The sequence below is a fragment of the Hipposideros armiger genome, unplaced genomic scaffold (assembly GCF_001890085.2).
Source record: "Hipposideros armiger isolate ML-2016 unplaced genomic scaffold, ASM189008v1 scaffold_1032, whole genome shotgun sequence".
Classification (NCBI taxonomy): domain Eukaryota; kingdom Metazoa; phylum Chordata; class Mammalia; order Chiroptera; family Hipposideridae; genus Hipposideros; species Hipposideros armiger.
The window spans coordinates 257,488-278,832 of NW_017732382.1; the positions used below are offsets into that span (position 1 = coordinate 257,488).

General features: G+C 40.7%; 1 pseudogene; it reads right to left on the bottom strand.

Annotated features, from left to right (window-relative positions):
• Positions 1-1,193: 1,193 nt before the first annotated feature.
• The window catches only part of LOC109376027 (translationally-controlled tumor protein pseudogene), a 62,956-nt pseudogene continuing 42,804 nt past the window's right edge, over positions 1,194-21,345 (bottom strand).

Below are 21,345 nucleotides of genomic sequence, written 5' to 3' on the forward strand. Positions count from 1 at the left end.
AGGAGCCCAAAGTATAAAAGTGAGTGGAGAAATAAGAATTGGGAACATTGGATGCCTTGGCCAAAGTGTGCAGCAAGACTCTTAATTATTAAGATTTCAGAACCAGAGACCTGAGCTGGGTCCTCTTCTCTGCACTTTTGCTCCTGGCCAGTACAACTTGGAGGAGGGCCAGGAACACCAAAGCACTGCACACACCCCTCTCTGATGGGTAGATCCCAAGTTTCCCTTTTATATTTCTGGAAACTCCTGCCATAATCAACCAAAGTCAATATAGGGATCCATATTAACCTCCTAGGACTGCCACAATAAATTACCACAAACTGGGTGGTTTTAAACAACAGATATTTATTCTCTCTTATTTCTGGAGGCTAGATGTTTAAAATCAAGATGTCAGCAGTGCCATGTTCTCTCTGAGGGCTCTAGGGGACAATCTGCCCCATGCCTTTCTCTTAGCTTCTGGTGTTGCCAGCAATCCTTGGCATTCCTGGGCTTGTAGACACATCACTCCAATCTCTGCCTCTGTTGTCACATAGTATTTTCCCTATTTGTCTCTGTCTCTGTGTCTCTTCGCCTCTTCTTAAAAGGAGAGCAGTCATAGTGGATTAAGAGCCCACCCTGATGACCTCGTCCTAACTTGATTACATCTGCAAAGATCCTATTTCCAAATAAGGTCACCTTCACAGGTACTGGGAATTAAGCCTTCAGCATGTTTTGGGGAGACAGAATTAAACCTGATAGGATCTAAGATGACAAACTTTTTAGTATACCTAAAACCATGATGCTGTCACACACATTGGATGGTGGAAAGAAGTAAATAATGCAAGGGAGGACTGGTTTTCTACTTGCCTAAAATGTTCCTCACAATGGTCCCAAACCAGCCACTCTAAGAATTTTTTCAGGAGACCACAAGTTGGGGCATAACTTTAGGTAAATATTGCAAAACACTGCTCAAGGTTGATTCTTCTCAGTGGTAGTTCACAGCTACTCTTGTTGAATTGAGGTCATTCCAACTATGAAGGAGGATGATCCACAACTGGAAACCTTCTAATTAAGAGATTTTGCTGCTAAAACAAGGGAGGGGGAGGGTATTTCCAACTAAGAAATGATGTGGAAAATAGCAAACCTCACAGATATGAATGGGCAGTCACACATGTCTAACAACCTCTGGACATTGTAGAGAGGAAGAAGCAGGTCTAAAGGTTGAGCTGTCTAGGGGCTGCAATGTCATAGGGTCTAATTGGGCTAAAGCCCTTCCCTTTAGGTTGGCAAGCCTGAGGAAGCAAAAAACATACATATTAAGGCCTGACTGACAATTTTGTGTGGAGGTCTTAACACATTGGGGGTCCAAGAGTAGGAGTCAGAAGTGAAACACAATTTGGCAAAGAGTTACAACAGTTAGTTTAGGGTTTTAAATTTTAAATCAACCAGCTATATGATAGAGTCTAAGATCCAGACCCAGACTCTACTCAAGCCAAAGAGAAATCCTGAGAATTGATTGAGAATTGGTCATGGCACGTTGTCAGGTTCCATTTCTTTCCCCAAACTTGAGTAAGGGATGGAGGATGAGGGATCTTTTCTTGATAATATGCAAGCTCATACTGGGTGTATATAAGGAGAATAAGAGGATAAATCAGCCCTGATGTGTCCAAGCATTGCACTTAAAAAAGGCCTGGGCAGAAGCCCTCAACCCTTTCCACAGGAGGTCAAAACCAGAGACAGATGCAAGGCTTACTTCTAGAATGCCACCTCTAGTGCCCATAAAAATTTACCACTGAGATCTGCTATAGGAAACATAGCTGAGAAATCGCTCCAGCTTCTACCTGACTTGGTCCACTGCCATGTTTGTGCCAAGACCATGCTTCCCCTAGGCTACCAATTGCCACTAACTGAGCATGGTGCAAGTACTAGTGTTGACCCATTCTTGTGGGGCACAAGATTCCTCTAACCCAGAGGTCGGCAAACTTTTGAGACGGAAGAGCCAATCCTGTCCCTCACAACAATTTAAAAATTATATGAGAGCCATAAATATATTTTTACAAATAAGAAAAAAAAATTTTAAAGATTTTTTATTGGGGAATTGGGGGAGGGGAACAGCATTGGGAAATAGGGAAACAGACAAGTTGCTGTCCTTTTGTTCTGCAGTCTAGTTGTGGAGGACGTCGCTTCACTGGCCCAAGTTGGTATTATCATTGTGCTCTTCCTGGGTGAGGCAGTCACTCGCCAGCCATTGGACGGCTGCTCACGGCCGCTCATGGCAGCTCATGAAAGCTCACACCCACTGCCGGCCAGCCCCACAGCAGCCAATGCCATCGCTGGCGACTCACGGCAGCCCAGCTCCAGGTCAAGCTGTTGTTCACCATCTTAGCTGTAGAGGGTTCCAGCCTCACTGGCCCTCATGTGGGATCTGAACCGGGGCCCTGCTGCTCAGAGCTGGCGTCCCAAGCCAACTCCTAACCAATGCGCCACTCGGCCAGCCACAAATAAGGAAAAATTTTAAATTATTTTAAAATTTTATAAATGAAACTATGATAGTTTTATTTTCATTTTCAATTTCACTTCAGAGCCACATGTACATACCCAAAGAGCCGCATGTGGCTCGCAGGCCGCAGTTTGCCGACCCCTGCTCTCACCCATCTGCCTGGCTCAAACTAGGACTTTTGACCAGAACTCTTCCCAGCCAATCCTCCTCCCTACCCCTTCTCCTTTCACAGGTGTCAGACCTGGATTGTAGTCTGAAGTCTCTCCTTGCCTGCTTCTGCGTCTTCCTGTTCATAATCCACAGGCATTTCTCCCAATAAATTTCTTGGATATCTAATCCCATCTTGGCATCTGCTTTTTAGAGGTTCTGAATAGACATAAATTGAACTGTTCATGGGATTCAAGAAAGCAGATGATCAGATGGAGTTTGGGGGCTGTATCACTCTTCACCTGTTGGGCAAAGAGGATGGCATCCTGAGTTGTTAGATGGGAACAGATATTCCTTTTCACAAGGTGGTGACCCAAATGCTGAAGATTTCACCATTAGTGACCTGGGAAAATGTCCAGTAGAAGGGAACACACTTGCAGGTATGATGATTCTGGCATTTGAAAGATAGGTCAGAAAAGTTGGCTGGTTATTATTAACTTGTATTTATGCCCTACAAAGGGATAATGAGATGGAAGGCTGCTAACAAGCAATTGTAATTATAATACAATAAGAGCCAGGGGATCTTGTTGATATATAGCTTATAAAGATGCCCTTTTTTTCTTCAGCAGAAGAGCAGACACATCAGAAAAGCAGGCTCAGGATTTGATAGTAAGAGCCTCACAAGATGATTAAACACTCATCCCAGGCAAGTCTGTCACACTAAAGTCAGAGCCCTGGTTGGAAAAACCTGGGACCTGAAAAATAGAATTGCGACATTTGGATGGATACCCCTAAGATGTTGGCTTTGTAAATTCCCCCTGGACTCACAGAAATTGCAGAGGTAGCCCACCCTTTCCTAGTAAGAGCCACCACTTCTCTCATGCTGGAAGATGCCAGTGAGGCTTCACCCCACAAAACAAATGGTTTCCCTTTCAGGGGCTGCCCTAATCTTTTTTCCTGGCTGCCAGGCTAATAACCTCAGTTAAATCCTAGCATAACCAAACTGGAGATATGCTGGGCCTGATAAGGAAGGAAATAAATTACATACTGAAGGAGCTACAAGAAGTAGGTAATGCACAGTGGCATGAGCCAGATGAGTATCGCTGGGATTGGATTTTGAGGTACTTGTTCAAGACAGCTAGGACCTAACATTGAAGAAGCAAGAATTTATCAATTTGAGGGTACTTTCTTGGGAGGTGGATTTAACATCCTGGCCGGCACCCCGGGGATTGAGCAAACTCACTGCTAGGATGGCTCTTAGAAGCCTGAAGCAGGCATAGGTTTATGCTGAGTGAAGTAGAAATGTCTGCATTGCCTGGAGGATGGTAGAGGAAGGAATAAAGAAGCTGAAGGAATTGGACATGTTGGAATGGCTATATCATGTGAGGTCAAAAATACTACCAGATTATGTTCCATGGGGGCCAAGGAAACTCATTATTCACCAAAGCCATCAGGAATGTACTGGTGAGAAGGGCACCAGCATTACTAAGAAATTCAGTGGTGGCTCTCACCTGCTGGCTAGGGCTAAGGGTAGGAGAGGTGGTCACAGAATTGGGCTTATTAATGTCCACGGGGATCACGGAGCCTTAAAGTAATAGAGCAGTTTACTGCCAGAAGCCAAGAGGTTGCAGTCACCATAATGACTGGCAATACTTTCAGTCAGAGGAGGAACCAAGGGGGTTTGCTGTGTAGGGCATTGTGGCATACTTAGGAGGCAAAACAGACAGGCAGCTAACAAAGGTTCTGTTTAACATCTACAGCCAGAAAAAAACAAAGCAAAACAAAAAAAACAAGAATTGAGGAGAAAGGTGAAGGTAGTTGCCCCAATAAAAACTGTGACTATAAAGAGGTAGCATGAGGAAGATCTTTGTGGTGACAGAACACTTTTGTATCTTGATCATGGTGCTGGTTATACAAATATATACATGTGATTAAATGTCATTGAATGATCCACAAGCATACAAAATAAACAAGTGCATGTGAAAATGGGTAAAATCTGAGTTAAGATCCGTAGTCTAGTTAATTGTATTGTGCCAATTGAGTTCCAGGTTTTGACAATGCACTATAAATTATGTAAGATGACATCATTGAGGTGATGAGCATGTGGGACCTCTCTGTACTATTTCGGCAACTTCTTGTGAGTCTATAATTATTTCAAAAGTTACAAAGAAAGAGCTTTGGAGCAAAGGTCAATGCTCAGAAGCATATTGGCCTACAGAGGAATGACATCCCTCAGGCTAGAAGTGGTGATCTGTGTAGCTGCGGTTTGTTATGAAGCAATAGATACCTGAAATATGGAGGAATTGTTGCAATTCCACATTTTTTATGCAGAGCAACAGCCAAGTGTATTTTGAGTTCAAAGTAAGGAAGATACCTACAAATAGCTGAAACTCTGTTACATTTTGTTATTGAGATAACAGGATAGTTCAACAGGATTGCTTTACACAAGCCAAGCAAGAAGGCCCATGTCAAAACTTGTAGCTTGGAAGAAACTATCCTGGACAGTAGTCAGTCACTCTTCTAAAATATGCTGCATCCCCAACAATCTTGATGGCACAGCGGATAATATCATGTGGAAAAATGTGAATTCCAACTCAGAGCTGAAGTGATTCAAAATAGTCGGGTTATAAATGTGAAGAGGTTTTAGAAATACTTTAAGCAATTTATAGTGCTTATATTTTTTCTGTACTCATAACAGCGATATATGAAAAGCACTATGTCTATATAAGACTGAAACAACTCTTTCAATTAAGTAAAAATTAAAAATTGTAAGTGCGATGAAAACACTGTGGCATGGCTTAATTGGCAGTCTTTTTACTTTCTTAGTGTGGTTATACATAAAATAATGGTACATTTTACATTCAATGGCATCTTAGATTTGATGAAATACAGTATCTGGGAATAGTCCCTGGCCAGAACTGGGTGAATAGCTTTGCCCCTGACAGCACAGCTCTGACCATGCATTCACCTCTGTCCTTTTCACCTTGAGGATGCTCATGCCTCCATCAGGACCCACATATTGGCCACTCCTGAAATGAGGCAGCTCACCCCAGACAACTTTCACCTCACCATGATGCAGCTCCATTTCAGACCAGAGCCCTGACTTCTGCTCCCCACAACATGAGGCACTTGTCCTCTTCTATCTGCTCCAACCCCCAGACCAGGAATCTCACTTTTTCCCATCAACACCCCACCCAAGAACTCCAGCTTTGGGCCTGTACATGGAAGACATTCACAACAAACAAAATAATGTCTGAGTCACCTCCAGGAGCCAGGAAAAAGGCCATGAGTGACCATCATCACACAACTGCAGCAGCCATCTGGGAGGGGAAGAAAGTAGGGTTTTCTTCCCATCACAAGAGTATGATCTGGCACTGCCACAAGCCCTGGAAGAACCTTCTGGTTCCATTCAAGGAGAGAGAATGCTACTGAGGAGTGGAGGGTGCGGGGGGTGGGTGGGGGAGGTTGTGAGGGCTAGGTCTGTTTGGGAACTGTTGGGGGTCTCTCTTGGTCCTTGCTGTGGGCAAAGTCTATTTTATGATGGGAAGAGCCGACCTGAGACCTTTGGTTTGGCAAAGCTGTCTCATGATGTGAAGTGAGAACCTAATCTTTTCATAGGCAGAAGTGAGAACCTAATCGTTGTGTGATCTGTTTCAATTTGTAAGTGCCACATGAATGCCTCCTGGCCGACTCAGCGGCTGCCTAATTGTGCAGGGGACTTAGTTTGAATAGAATACAGAGGAACTTGGGAAAGAAGAAATTTTAGGAGGTGGCATTGTACAATTTGGGCAAAATTATAAAATTTTAAATTGGTTTAAAAGGAAATGTTTCTAATCAACAACTAGGATCTTTAAGTAAATTCGAATGTCTTTGCATTCTCTTTTCAGTGATTTTTATGAGTCAAGTAGATGTGTTTTAGGTTTTTGTGGAGTTGTTTCCTTTTTGTGGTTCTTTTTACATTTTTGTTTTTATTTCAATTCCATTTTCAGGTAAGTAATTTTATTCTGTCTGGTTTTTTGAAGTTTTCGTAAACTTCTTTAGTTTGACAATGGACTAAAAACGAGTATCTCCCAACAGCAGCTTATGCTTTTGTAACTATTGGCTGTGTTACTGTTCTAGCCACTTTTTAAAGAGATTTTATTGGGGAATTGGGGGAGGGGAACAATGTTGGGGAATTGAGGAAGGGGACCAGCCAAGTTGTTGTTCTTCATTCTTCGTTGGGGAGGGCGCCATCTGGCTTCCTGTCGGCAGCTGGTGGCCACTAAGCTCAAGGTGCTGTGTTCAATCTTAGTTGCGGGTAGGCGTAGCCCACCATCGAACAGGCAGTTTTGTTGTTACACCAGCTGAGTCATCATGCCACCTGTTGGCAGCTCAGTGACAGCTCAGCTTGGGTGCAGCATCACTGGCCCATGTGGGAATCGAACCGGTGGCCCTGTTGCTCAGAGCTCGTGCTCTTAAGCCAACTCTTAACCAACTGAGCCACTCGGCTGGCCCTCTAGCCACTTTTTCACTTTGTGAATTCTTAAACATACATTTAAAATGTTTCAGTGATTTTGCTTTTATATTCAATAAGCTTTTCATCCACAATTTTTATCAGGTGCTAATATTATTTTGATACCATAATTGTTCTATCAGAATTAAGGATGTGAACATTTCTAGGCTTTCCATTGGACATTTGAATAATTTTTAAACCTTGTGTGGCATTTTCTAAGCTTTTTAAAAATTATAAATTTGCATGTATTTCAGAATTTTAGGAGTGGTTTCTTTTAATTTTTATATTTTATTTTTGTTATTTTTAAATTGAGATATAACTGACATATAACATTGTGTAAGTTAAAGGTGTACATACTGATTTCATATATTTATATATTGTAATATGATTGCCATTGTAGAGTTAGTTAACACCTCCATCACATCACATAGTCATCATTGCTTTTTTGTGATGGGAATAAAATCTAGTCTCTTAGCAAGTTTGGTGTTTATAATACAGTATTTTTATCTATAATCACTATACTATGCATTAGATCTCCAAGACTTATTTATCTACTAGTTGCAAGCTCATATCCTTTAACATCTTTCCAGTTCCCCCACTCTCCACCCCCACTCCAACCCCTGGTATCCCCCATTTTACTCTCTGCTTTTGTAAGTTCAACTTTGTTAGAGTCCACAGATAAGTGACATCATACAGTATTTGTCTTTCTCTGTCTGACTTATCTCACTTAGCATAATGACCTTAAGCTCCACCTATGTTTTTGCAAATGGCAGGATTTCCTTCTTTCTCGTGGCTGAATAATATTCATACAAATATATCACATCTACCTTTTTTCATTCATTCATCGATGGACACTTAGGTTGTTTTCATATCTTGGCTATTGTGAACAGTGCTGCAATGAACATGGGAGAGCAAATACCTCATCAAAATCCTGTTTTCATTTCCTTTGGGTATATACCCAGAAGTGGAATTGCTGGGTCACATGGTACTTCTATTTTTAATTTCTTAAGGAACCTGCATACAGTTTTCCACAGTGGCTGCACCAATTTGCAGTCCCACCAAAAGTGTACAAGAATGCCCCTTTCTCCAAGTCCTCATCAACACTTGTTATCTCTTGTCTTTTTGATAATGGCCATTCTAACAGTGTGAGGTGACACTGTGGTTTTGATTTGCATTTCTGTGATAATTAGTGATGTTGAGCCCACTTTCATGTACTGATTGGCCATTTAGATGTCTTATTTGGAAAAATGCCTATTTAGTGCCTCTGCCCACTTTTGTTTTTTTTGGTGTTGTTGTTGTTGAATTGTATGAGTTCTTCATATTTTTTGGACATTACTCCCTTATCTGATATATGGATTGCAAATATTTTCTCCCATTTTGTAGGTTACAATTTTATATTTTAAATCTAATTCATTTAAGTCAATTATTCCTGCTCTGTTTGTCAGTGTTCTCATGAAGTTTTCAGTTGCAAATTCATTTAAAATGCATGCTTCCAATCACTGGTTAACACTTTTGGTAATTTTTATGTATCCTTTTTAAATGTTACAAAATCAGGAGTTGAACTATTCATACCACAAAGATTAAGGAACAGTTTTATCATGTCAGTACAGACTATTCTTTTTAATTCTATGATTTTTCTCTTTTACCCCAAATTCCTACTCTCGTTCAGACCCTCTCTCCACCACAAACACTCTAATATATTTAAAATTTGTCTTGAATATATTTGTATCTTTAAAAAAATATGTAATGTTGCTGGATGTCACAACTTTAAAATACATTTTTTTCTCAAAAATAACTCTTCAAATTTAGTTTCTTTTCCAGGCAGTAATATTCACTTTATAGATCTAGCCTTGTTATGTTTTGATTGTATCATTTACGTCAATGTAGGCTGTACTCAGCATAATGTTCCTCAGCCCAATGACATTATATTACTACTATTTTGCTTTCAGAACTGAAGCTTTTATCTAATTGGGCCTGTTTCATATCATGAAAGGCCAGTCTCAGAGTGTCAAGGACAGAAATGAGGGCTTTTTTCTGGCCAGGGAATGACTGGTCATGAGCTCCATAGATTGGCTTGCCGAACAACAATTCTAACCCCTCTCTAGCGCACCTTCCTAGATGACAGAGGCTAGAGAGCTAAAAGCTCTATTTTCTTACTCCCTTGAAAACAGGAAATGGATGTAATTTAGGTTCTGCTAATCAGGTATACTCATGTGAGAGTCATCTTGGACAATTTTGTCAAGTGGGGAGAGAGGTGGCGATATGACAGACCTCCATTCTGCTGCTGTGGAGCTAGACGGCATGGAACAATAGATGTGAAGGCAGCTTTCTGACCTCAGGAGCACAGTTACAGGAGTATGTTCTGAAATCCAATGGCTGTGGGGGCAGATTCCTGGTCCCAGTATTGTGCCTAAGGTGGTGTGATCCTGAACCCCGCCGTCAGCAAAGAAACTTCCTGACTCCCCAGCTTCCTGGCTATGGCAGAGGTAGCTGTCTTCCTGGTGGGACAGTTGGCGTTGTTCTAGTGGTCATTCCTGGCAACTGAGCCTACAGGTTGCTCCTTCAGCCTTTCCAATGATTTTGCAAGCACCTTATTCTCTATGTTAAAATCCATATCCTGTGGTTTTTCTGATATATCCTGTTAAAATAATTAGAATGATTTCTGTTATGGGCAACTGAGCTTTGACTAATACACATGCTGATCAAAATAATGTTATTTCCATAAGAACTCTCTCTACTGGAGACACCAAGACTAGTTTCCTTTCAGACAACTACTTCCAAAAGCTTGTTCTTATTTTTAGGTGCCCTCATTATGGCATGTCAGGTACAGGGCGTTTCTCATCACCCACAAATCCCAGACTAGTGACCAGATGAAGAGAGTCTATCCTATTTTGGTGGAGGAACTCATTTCCCTGATCAATGAGAAGCCCCTATCCTCAATGGAACTTGCTTTTAGTTACTGTGTCATCCCTCTCCAAATAAATTGACTTCATAGGAAAATGTCTCATTCTATTTTGCCCAGAGCCCTAACACCAGAGGCGAAAGTTACAAAAGGGAGGGGCTAAAGGGAAAAGAGCAGGATCTACAGATCATCTTTAGCAGAAAGAAAAAGAGCAGAAATTGTAAGCTTCTAAGGCTCCAGGTGTGGGAGCTGGGCAGGCAGGCTCTGCCCATCTTACTGGGGCCACCTGGAACTAACTGCACTGAGCTCTGGAAGAGTCAACCTTCAGAGTGACCAAAGCACTGGCTCTCTGCCTGCCTTTCATCCTCTCATTCCCAGAGTGCATCCCATCAATCTGAGAAAGAGGAAGGCACACTGCTGTGTAGAATGCTTGCATGTGCAGTGCTTCCAGATGCTAACTAAAGGCCGGGTGCATTGGGAGGGCTCTGGGCAGCCCAAAGAAAAATACTCAAAAGGTGCTAGGCCATGCAGATAACTCCATAAATGGTGGTTCCACCAAATTAGGTCTTAACTAGCCCTTCCCTACCCCTATATTTATACCATCCCCAGAAGTTGTGTTACTTATCTTTTCTTTATCTTTTTTTAAGTTCATATTGAACCATCCATATATTTTTCATATTTCGGTGGACTTGGTTTTCTTTTTTTAATTATTTATTTTTTTCAGTTACAGTTGGCATTCAATATTATTTTATATTAGATTCAGATGTACAGCATAGTGGTTAGACATTTATATAATTTATGCAGTGATTCACCCAATTAGTCTAGTACACCCCAGCACTATACATAATTTTTACAACATTACTGACTATATTCTCTCTGCTGTACTCTACATCCCCGTGACTATTTTGTAACTACCTTTATGTATTTCTTAATCCCTTCATCTTTTTCACCCAACTCCCCAGTCCCACTCCCCTCTGGCAACCATCAGTTTGTTCTCTGTATCTATGATTCTGTTTCTATTGTTTGTTCATTTATTGATACTTTGTTCTTTAGATTCCACACATAAGTGAGATCATCAAATATTTGTCTTTCTCTGGCAGATTTTACTTAGCATAATGTCCTCTAGGTCCATCCATGTTGTCATAAATGGTAAGATTTCATTCTTTTCTATGGCAGAGTAATATTCCATTGTATATATGTACCACCTCTTCTTTATCCAGTCGTCTATTGATAGACACCCAGGTTGCTTCCGTATCTTGACTATTGTAAATAGTGCTGCAATGAATATAAGGGTGCATGTATCTTTTTGAATTAGTGTTTTAGGTTTCTTCAAATACTCAAAAGTGGAATTGCTGGGTCATAAGGTAGTTCTATTTTTAATTTTTGAGGAAACTCCAAACTGTTTTCCGTAGTGGCTGCACCAAGCTGCAATCCCACCAACAGTTCACGAGGGTTCCCTTTTCTCCACGTCCTCACCAACACTTGTTTATTGATTTATTAATGACAGCCATTCTGACCGGAGTGAGGTAGTATCTCATTGTGGTTTTAATTTGTATTTCTCTGATGATTAGTGACATTGAGCATCTTTTCATATGTCTATTGGTCATGTGTATGTCTTCTTTGGAGAAATATCTATTCAGATCCTCTGCCCATTTTTTAATTGGATTTTTTTTTTGGTGTTGAGTTGTTGTATGAGATTTTCCTTTTTTAATACATTTTGGATATTAACCCCTTATCAGATATATCACTGGCGAATATCTTCTCACATTCAGTAGGATGTCTTTTCATTTTATTGAAGGTTTCCTTTGGTATGCAAAAACTTTATTTTGATGTAGTCCATTTGTTTACTTTTTGTTTTGTTTCCCTTGCCTGAGGAGATAAAGCAGAAAAAATATCACTAAGAGCAGTGTCAGAGAGTTTACTGCCTATGTTTTCTTCTAGGAGTTTTATGGTTTGGGGTCTTACATTTTTAAGTCTTTAATCCATTTTGAGTTTATTTTTGTATTTGGAGTAAGAAGATGGTTCAGTTTCATTTTTTTTGCATGTATCTGTCCAGTTTTTCCAAAACCATTTACTGAATAGACTATCTTTGCCCCACTGTATGTTCTTGCTTCCTTTGTCATAGATTAAATGACTATATAGGCATAGACTTATTTCTGGACACTCTATTGATCTTTGTGTCTGTTTTTATGCCAGTACCATGCTGTTTTGATTACTATAGCCTTGTATTGGGTTGTTGGAAATGTCATGATGCATGTTTGTGACAGATGGCACTAGTTCATTTTTGGAAGTACTAGAGTCATTCGCATCTATGTTATTGCTATGTCATTTGACAGCTGACAGTTCTAGCTTCATTCTAAAACAAAACTGAGTGATTTGGTTGAGTTTTGGAGATTGAAGTTGAAGATGAAAGACCAAACTATGCATTTTTGCCATATTTTACTGTTTTACTTCCATAAAGGGAACAATGCGCGTCAAGCTTGTGAAAAGTTGCATAAGTTTACGGTGGCAATGCTCTACAAGAATGTCAGTGCTAATGATGGTTCACGAAATTCCGTGCTGGTGATTTTGATCTCAACGACGCTCCTCAATTAGGGAGGCCCACCAAGGTTGATGATGACAAAATAAAGGCATTGATCAAGTCAAACCCATGTTACACGAAATGAGAGATTGCAGACACATTGAACATCCATCATTCAAGCGTTCATGAACACCTGAAGAAGCTGGGATACATAAGCAAGCTTGATATTTGGGTTCAACATGGACTCAAAGAAGTTCATTTGATGGCACGTATAAACATCTGCAATATGCTCATTAAACATGAGGAAAATTATCCTTTTTTGAAGCGACTGATAACTGGTGATGAGAAATGGGTTGTTTATAACAATGTGGTGTGCAGACGGTCTTGGTCCCTACGTGATGATTCGCCTCAAACAACATCAAAAGCAGACATTCATCAGAGGAAGGTCATGCTCTCAGTGTGGTGGGATTTTAAAGGTGTTGTGTTTTTCAAGCTCCTACCAAGGAACCAAACAATCAATTCGAATGTGTACTGTTGGCAATTGGACACTTTGAACGAATCCATCATCCAGAAATGTCCAGAGCTTGTTAATTGTAAAGGAGTTGTGTTCCATCGCAACAACACGAGACCACACACAAGTTTGATCACCCGTCAAAAATGATTGGAGCTTGGATGGGATGTGTTGCCACACCCACCATACTCGCCTGACCTTGTGCTGTAAGACTTCCACTTGTTTCGCTCTCTTCAAAACTCCTTGCGTGGTATAACGCTCAATTCAGATGAGGCTGTAAATCAGCACCTTGTTCAGTTTTTCGCAAATAAAGACAGGTACTTTTATGAACGAGGAATTATGAGGCTCACTGAAAGATGATAAAATATTATTGAACAAAACAGGCAATATATGATTGATTGATCTTTGTTCTTTATATACATAAATAACCTTTTAAAAACATGGACAAAATACTTCATGACTTTTCCAACAACCCAATAATATAAATTGACATCAGGTAGGGTGATACCTCCAATTTTGTTCTTCCGTCTCAATATTGCTGTGGCTATTTGGACTCTTTTATGGTTCCATATAAATTTGAATGTCATTTGTTGTAGTTCTGTGAAAAATGCCATTGGTATTTTGATAGAGATTACACTGAATCTATAGATTGCTTTGAGTAGTATGGACAATTTAATGATGTTAATTCTTCCTATTCATGACCACAGTATATGCTTCCATTTATTTGTATCTTCTTCAATTTCTTTCTTGAGTGTCTTATAGTTTTCTGAGAACAAGTCTTTTACCTCCTTGGTTAAATTAATTCCTAGGTAACTTTTTTATGCAATTGTAAATGGGATTGTTTTCTTAATTTCTCTTCTGACAGTTCATTATTGGTGCATAAAAATGCAACCAATTTCTGAATATTAATTTTGTATCCTGTTACTTTATTGAATTTATTTATCAGTTTTCATAGTTTTTTGTTGGACTCTTTTGGGTCTCTAATCTTATTAACCTTCACTTGCTCAGACTGATACCCTTGTTTAACCTACACTCTGAGTTTTCTACCCTTTGGTTGTATTTCCTAGGCTCCTATTAACCACCTGCCTGTCAGCATTGTTCCTTTTCTAACTGATAAATTCCTAAACCACTCATTTGGAGTACAGTCCTGGGTCTTCTTGCCTGTGCCTTTTCCTGGAAGGCAATCTTTATGGGACCGGACCCAGCTCTGACTGAGGGCTTACTAAAGAATACACTTACCATCACCCCAGGCATTATTTTCCTAAATGTATTTCACAATTAGAGGGTTTGGAAAGGCAAAGTGTATTTCAAGGTTATGCTTTACATACAAAATTGATGATTGATGAGAGAAATCCCTGATAGCACTCTCCATTGGTTAAAGTAATGCTAGTTACTATCACAGATAAACCCTGAAGCAATTTCAGTGGCTTAACACAATGGAAGTTTCATTCTTGCTCCATAAACCCTGTGAAGAGGTTCTTGCTTGGTGGTAGCTTCCTATCTTGTGAATTCCCTCCTCTCTAGGGCCCCCATGTTCCCTCTATTTAGCTGACAGATAAGAAAAGAGACAATGGAGAAGACACAGCCCCTTATTTGGCTACACAGTAACTATCATATCCTACTAGCAAGTAAAAATCACCTAGATGGAGTTGGGGGTGGGGTGGGGCACCGAGAAACTGTAATGCCCAACTGGGCAGCTGCTCCATGCCATGGAAAGAGAACATGAATCTTAGGTGGCTGCTGAGCCATCTCGGCCACACACTGCTTATTCCTTTTCAAGCAATTAGCTTCTAAATAAATCATAGCTGGATATATAATTTGTAAATCTTCTAAAAAGGCAGTGAGGCAAAATTTCCTGAAAATAAATTAGAAATAAACACTCTTAGTATCTGACAATTGGCCCCAAATGTAAAAGTGGAATTGAAAAGTCTTAAGACTTTTTCATGGTACATAAAAAATAGCACCCTCATTCTTCATTAACATTTAAATAATTGGGTACAAAGACTGAAAGGTAAACATTATTAAGAGTAAAAATCCTCAGGCTCCCTTTTGGCACACACATTTTTCAAGTATTTTTGAAACATTAGTAATGAAATGTTTGTTGACTCGTGGTTGTTTTTTAGACAAAATGTCTACTTATCCCTGCTGCTAAGTTGCTCTTCCAGATCCGGCAGGACTGTCCCCAGCAGGGGTCTTCCCCTCCTAGGCAGCATCTTTGAGGAACATGAAGCCCAGGTCTACTCCTGGGTGGTCAGCTTGAGAAGTTCCAGGAGCCTGTAGGCTTGCATTCAAGAAGACCCCATCACTGCCCTCCACATGCCTCTGTAGCCCTGTGGTCCTCCAGCTAGGCTCAGTAAATTCTTTGCACCCCAGCTCAACCAGTGAGTGCTGAACACTAAGTCTTTTCATGCACAAGTATCCCTTCATTCACACAAGAGTGTATATAAGTCACGTCTGCTTCCCTGACCCACAGGCTCTTTTTTTTCTCCTTATCTAAATCTTGAAGACAGATTTTGTTCATATTTACCAAAGAGAACCCATTCTTATCAAACAGTGAGCATTGTACAATTAAATGGAGATGTTCCTAGGGGACGATATGTTAGAGGGGTTGTCCCCACAGAATTTAGCTAGAAGGTCCCCAATAGACATTATTTTTTCTCCAAAATCTTTCTTTTCAGTCTCCAAAGATCAGATCCCCCTCCTCCCCACCACGTGCCCATCTCCCAGACAGCCTTCCACTTTCCTGGCTTCATCCTTGTCCTCAGGGATCTCGCCCAGGTCCTCTGGATCTCTCCTCTTACCCTTTCAGAGAAATTTAAGTCTCTTCTACCTTCTCTCTCCAAACTTGAATATTCCACCCACTATTGAAAACTCCTGTCAGATCTGTGACAGGCTGTGAATTATATAGAGGTTGATGACTTGGTCCCTAGCCCACCCCCACCCCCAAAATCTTCCTTTAATGGGGCCTACCCTCCTTAGAAAGCTGTAGGATGTTGTATCTAATTTTCTCTTCTGCTACCCGCATAACATAAACACTCTGGTTTATCCAGCTGATTTCTAGGGGACACACTATGTTTTGGGCCACTGTAATTGAAGAAGCTATTCATCCAGACATTGCCAGATATTGAGGGTGGCAGAAATACAAATGATGGACCAAGTAAAATGTATAACACATACAGCATATTTTCACCAAAAGCTGGTCAATGTGCCTACTCTTGTGAAAGAAAATCACTGACACTTGAAACTGATTAGTCCATAAGGGAATTCAGATCCCCACAGTTGTTTGTCTACTCAAGCTATCAGAATCAGACAAGTACATTGAAGTTCTATTAGATGAAGAAGTTGTACGATGGCACAGATTAAAAGTGATTAATTTAAAAACTGGCTGGTGACTAATATTAAAATACTAAGGCTATATACATTGTAGAACTGACTAAGAATATGAAAGACTATGTATGATGCAGGCAGTGTGTTTGAGTTGAGTTACATAAAAAAAAGATAAAAGATAACTTTGGAAGATGATACCGCCTCAAATAGGACATTCACTGAGGTGATTCCTAGCTCCTGAGTCTCCTGTGGATCCTACGAACGTCATGGGGTCCTGGTCCTGGGGAAGAAGGCCACAGGAGTCAGGCCTATAAAGGTGTGGGCTGGGCCTGTACAACAGAGATTTCCTCAGCCATATCCTTCCAGTATGGGAAAATTGAAGGGCAGTCTTTAGAACTGACCTCCCTAAACTGCTATAAAAACAGGCAGAAACTTGTTTGGAATGTCCACCAGTGAGAAAAGCCAATAAAGCTGCCCCTGAGGAAGGGACCGGTTTTGTGCCAGAGTAGGTGCCGTGGATTCCTGAGAGTGGATTGTAGGTATCTCTTCCCAATTCCACATTCCTTTCAAAGGCATCATGTTGGTAGCTTGAAATCAGCCATAGTAGGATTGTTTATACCATGGAAACAGGCAAATGCTACAAATCAGGGGCTTTCTCCCTTTGAGAGCTGTTTTACCAGCACACCACTGCCTGAGGGTATGTGTTTGTCTAGGGAGGAGATGGGCCTCCCCAATGCAAGCCCCTTTGAATGTATAGCGCCTACCCACCCACTACCTGGAGTGAACATCTTTGATTGATCTTTTCTGTCTGCTGCATCCCTACTTGTCTTCTTTTTGACCATTACACTGGTTCTTTTCAGTGGTCCTGATTATTTATAAATTCCTGTTTTACTCCATGGATTTACAGTGGGTCCACTCATTCTACATATAAAAGCAAGTGTGACATAACTACAAACTAAATCCAAACTGACTGCTCCATCAGAGCACTTTACTGCAGAACAAGAAAAGTTCTTGAAAAGTTATGGTTCCACCACCTCTCATCACCCTTGTTATTATAGGTCACAGCCACTGAGCACCTACTGTGTGCAGGTGCTTTAAATGGATTTTCTCCCTCAAGCCTCACATGTACTCCTGGAGCAGAGAATTATCACACCCCACTTTGCACATGGGGACACTGAGACTCAAACAGGCTTCTAAGTGAATAGCTAAAGGACACACCGAGCCAGATCCTGAGCCAGAAAATGAACCCAGGTCTGCATGACTCTAAGTCATATGTTCATAATCACTTCATTGCTCTGCTCTCAACACATCTATCAGGCACCATGGTAAGAGTGCTGTGGGGTAAGATAGAAAATGCTCATGGACCAACATCCTCCTTTGCCCAGCCTCAGTCTCATTATACTTCAGACAGTGTGTGGTGAGAGTTGTGAGGAAAAGAGCCAGCTGACGCATGGGATTGCCAAGCAACAGCTTATGAAACGAACTCGAACCATGGCAACCAAACACTGTAGACCCAGCAATAGCCTCATTTCATTTACAAGAGTTAGAGGAGGGCTTTGTCAACAACTGATGAGATAAATGAGAAGACTACTGGCTACGCAAGTACAAGGAATTATCATTATCAGCAGCATCATTATTTTTAAAGCCCACAATACCAAATAATCTATGAAAAAGATTCCTTGAAAAATATAGGATTAAACACATCATTATGTCACATATAAAGTATGTACACATACATTTTTTTAAATGTGTATCTCTCTATCCAGAATCTCAACCAATTGCCCTTTATTTAATACAGCTATTCATTTTGGGGTGGTAAGGAAGGCTAACACATGAATGCCCCTCATTTAAAAATCAATTTATTTACAAAGCACCTTCTAATTAATTCCTCACAATAACTCTGTGTGCTCAGTATTGTTTTTTGCACTCCACAAGCAGGAAAAGCATATCGTGGGGATTGTAAATGAGTGTTCATAGAGTGCACAGTGAATAAAGCAAAGATCCAGGAAGCCCTCCTGAAAAAATGTCATAAGTCTCAGAACCCCCTGAGAATCTGATCCCATCTACCGCCCCTCTCACTTGAAAAATGCACAAAAAGCAACTTGTACACTAGTTTGCCTGTACAGTCATACCTTGTTTTATTGTGCTTCACTTTATTACACTTTACTGGTGTTGCTTTTTTTCTTTTCTCTTTTTCTTTTTCTTTTTTTTTTTTTTTTTTACAAATTAAAGTCCAGACCCTCCACTAGCAAAAAGATTACGACTTGCTTTATTGTGATAGTCTGGAGCCAAACCCACGGTATCTCCGAGGTCTGCCTGTGATTCAGTGAGATTCATGGTTCCCCCTGATGCATGCATGCAATCCAGCTGGAGGAACAATATTCATTTGCTTTTAACCATGATACAGTGTTCTCAGGGCATTTTTAATCTCTTTTCTTCAGTGGATACATGAAGCCTCCCCCAAATTCAGAGGGCTGTTAAGCTAGAAGTCATGGAGGGTTAGTACATGTAGACAGAAAGGATCAGGAACCATTGAGTTATTCATAATTTCAATCTGCCCCAATTTTAGTCCCTCAAAATTCCACCCTGACATCACCCTTTGCTCACTGCCTTGGCCAGGCATGCATCCACCAGAAATGGGGGAACCGGACATCTTATCTTATCTCTCAGTGAACAACTGACCCCAGAGCAAATGGCTGTATGCCTGGGTGTGTTTTGTTCATCTGTTGTGACCTGGACATTGTCATCTTGCCATCAGGAAACCTCACAGATGTTCTAGTAATGGGCGGAATGGGGTCTTCACCTGATAATACTACCAAGCCAGTAGGGCAGTGTCGTTTATCTCGGAGGACTTAAAGTGGTTTGGTGAGGACCCCAACCAGGTAAACTCTATGACTTAAAAATACAGGCCTTTGGCTGCAAACCCCTGCCACCCTGAGAGCTGCTGCTGGGCCTTCTATGAACATCTAAGATTCTATTCCTCTCTCAATCCTCAGGCCCAGATTAAAAGCTAATTGATTGGCCTTTCAGGTCCTCCAGATTGTACCATTGTGATGTCTGGAGGTTAGAGGGAACCCAAATCATGTGGGGAGGGAGGAAGAGGGAAGAGAGAAAATGTGAAGTGTTTCCTATTTTTGATGTCTGATCTTATTATTTGTTACTCTTAGAAAATCTCATTTTTGACTGGACTCAGACTTAGAGGTAGAAGCTCTCAGAGAAGACAGCCTATGTCTCTTGGCAATCTGTTCCTGGCATTGTTCTTTGGCCTCCTTCATTCTCTTGGCCAAAAGTTTAGCATATTCTGCAAGCCTCCTTCTTATTTTTCTTAGTACGCTGTTTCTTCAGAGCAATATGCGTGGAGTGTTTTCTTTTTAAGGCTCAATGGAGTCTGAAATGAGGGTTGGAATCCCCTGGCCTTGAATGCCATCAGTATCTCTCTGCCTCCCTTCAGTCTCTGGGTCTTTATCTAGTCTGGGATGACGGGAAATCCTTTGAACAGACCACATATTCTTCTATGCCTGTAGATAGGGCAGGTCCTTATCTCTTGGTATTCAAAAGACCTAAGATGCTACAACTCAAAAAGCCTTTCTTTCAGTCCTCTTTTCTCTGTGTATATTTTCTAAAGTCTCTTCTAAAACTCAATAGCTGATCTTGGGCTCTTTGATTCTATTTGCATTTCTGCTAAAACAACTCTACCCTGGGGCAGAAGGCTTGGACCTGCCATGTCTGAGGCAGGGACAGGAGTAGAAGTAAAAGGGCAAGCTGGAGCTGGTAGTGAAAAACAAAAGTTAATAATTCACGATGTCACATTTTAACAGAAGAGAAATAACTTTGTCCACAAAGAGATAAGGGTTCATGGAAAAAAAAGACCAAGGTAGATCGTAAAAGTGAGCCTTTGCCTCTTCTGTCTCCCTCAAGAGGAAGCTCCATGTGAAATAGGAGATTTTTTTAATATAATTTTTTTGTTGTGACATAAACATTTTTTTAAATTAGTTTCAGCTTTACAACACAGTGCAATAGTTATACTTTTTACCCCTCAAAGTGACAGCCCCCCTCCCCCAATCCGCCACCCCACTTCCCCCCCATATCATTCATATCTACTACAATTCCATTGACTTGAAATAGGATATTTTAATCTTAATTTTGCTCCCACTGTATGTTCTATCTTCCAGCACACAAGCCATTATGATCTGGAAGGTATTGTCTTACACATGCATCTTGTGCATTATCTCATTTAAATCTGTAAGACATTGGTGTTATACCTATGAAGAGATGAGAAATGAAAATCAGAGAGAATAAATTGTTCTTGGTACATAGCTAAGAATTTAAACCGGAATCTACTTTTTGCCAAGCGCAGTGCTAATAATCACAATGGCCTAACATTTTCTTTGACCTTGGCTCCTATCATGGTTGAAAGTGGGAAGGACATAGCCCAATGCAGCCCTGACATTACGGTGTGTCTGGAGCATAAATGCCTCTTTGTGAGCTGGGACCTGCGTCCAGCTGTCTACGAAGTACAAGACATTACAAGCACAATTTGGGCTACATGCTATTGGACTCATGATGTCACCTTCCTTCAGATATGTATGGGTGTGCAGAAAATAGTTAGAGAATAAAAAATAGTTAGGCTTGAGATTGTTGTTTTTAGAAAAGTCTGCTTTCGAGGTTGACCCTTGGTTGGTATCTGGGAACTTGGCGCTTGCAGGCAGAATACTGGCTGCCTAAAGATGTCCACATCCTAATCCTTGGAACCTATGAATATGTTACTTTACATGGCAAAAGGGATTTTGCACATATGATTAAGGTTAATAGCTTTGGGATGGGGGGATTATCCTGTATTATTTGGATGAGCATAATCTAATCACATGATTCCTTAAAAGTCAAGAACCTTTTCCATTTGAGGCCACAAAAATGAGACTTGAAAAGGAGTTGACTCACTGTCCTGGCTTTGAAGATGAAAGAAAGG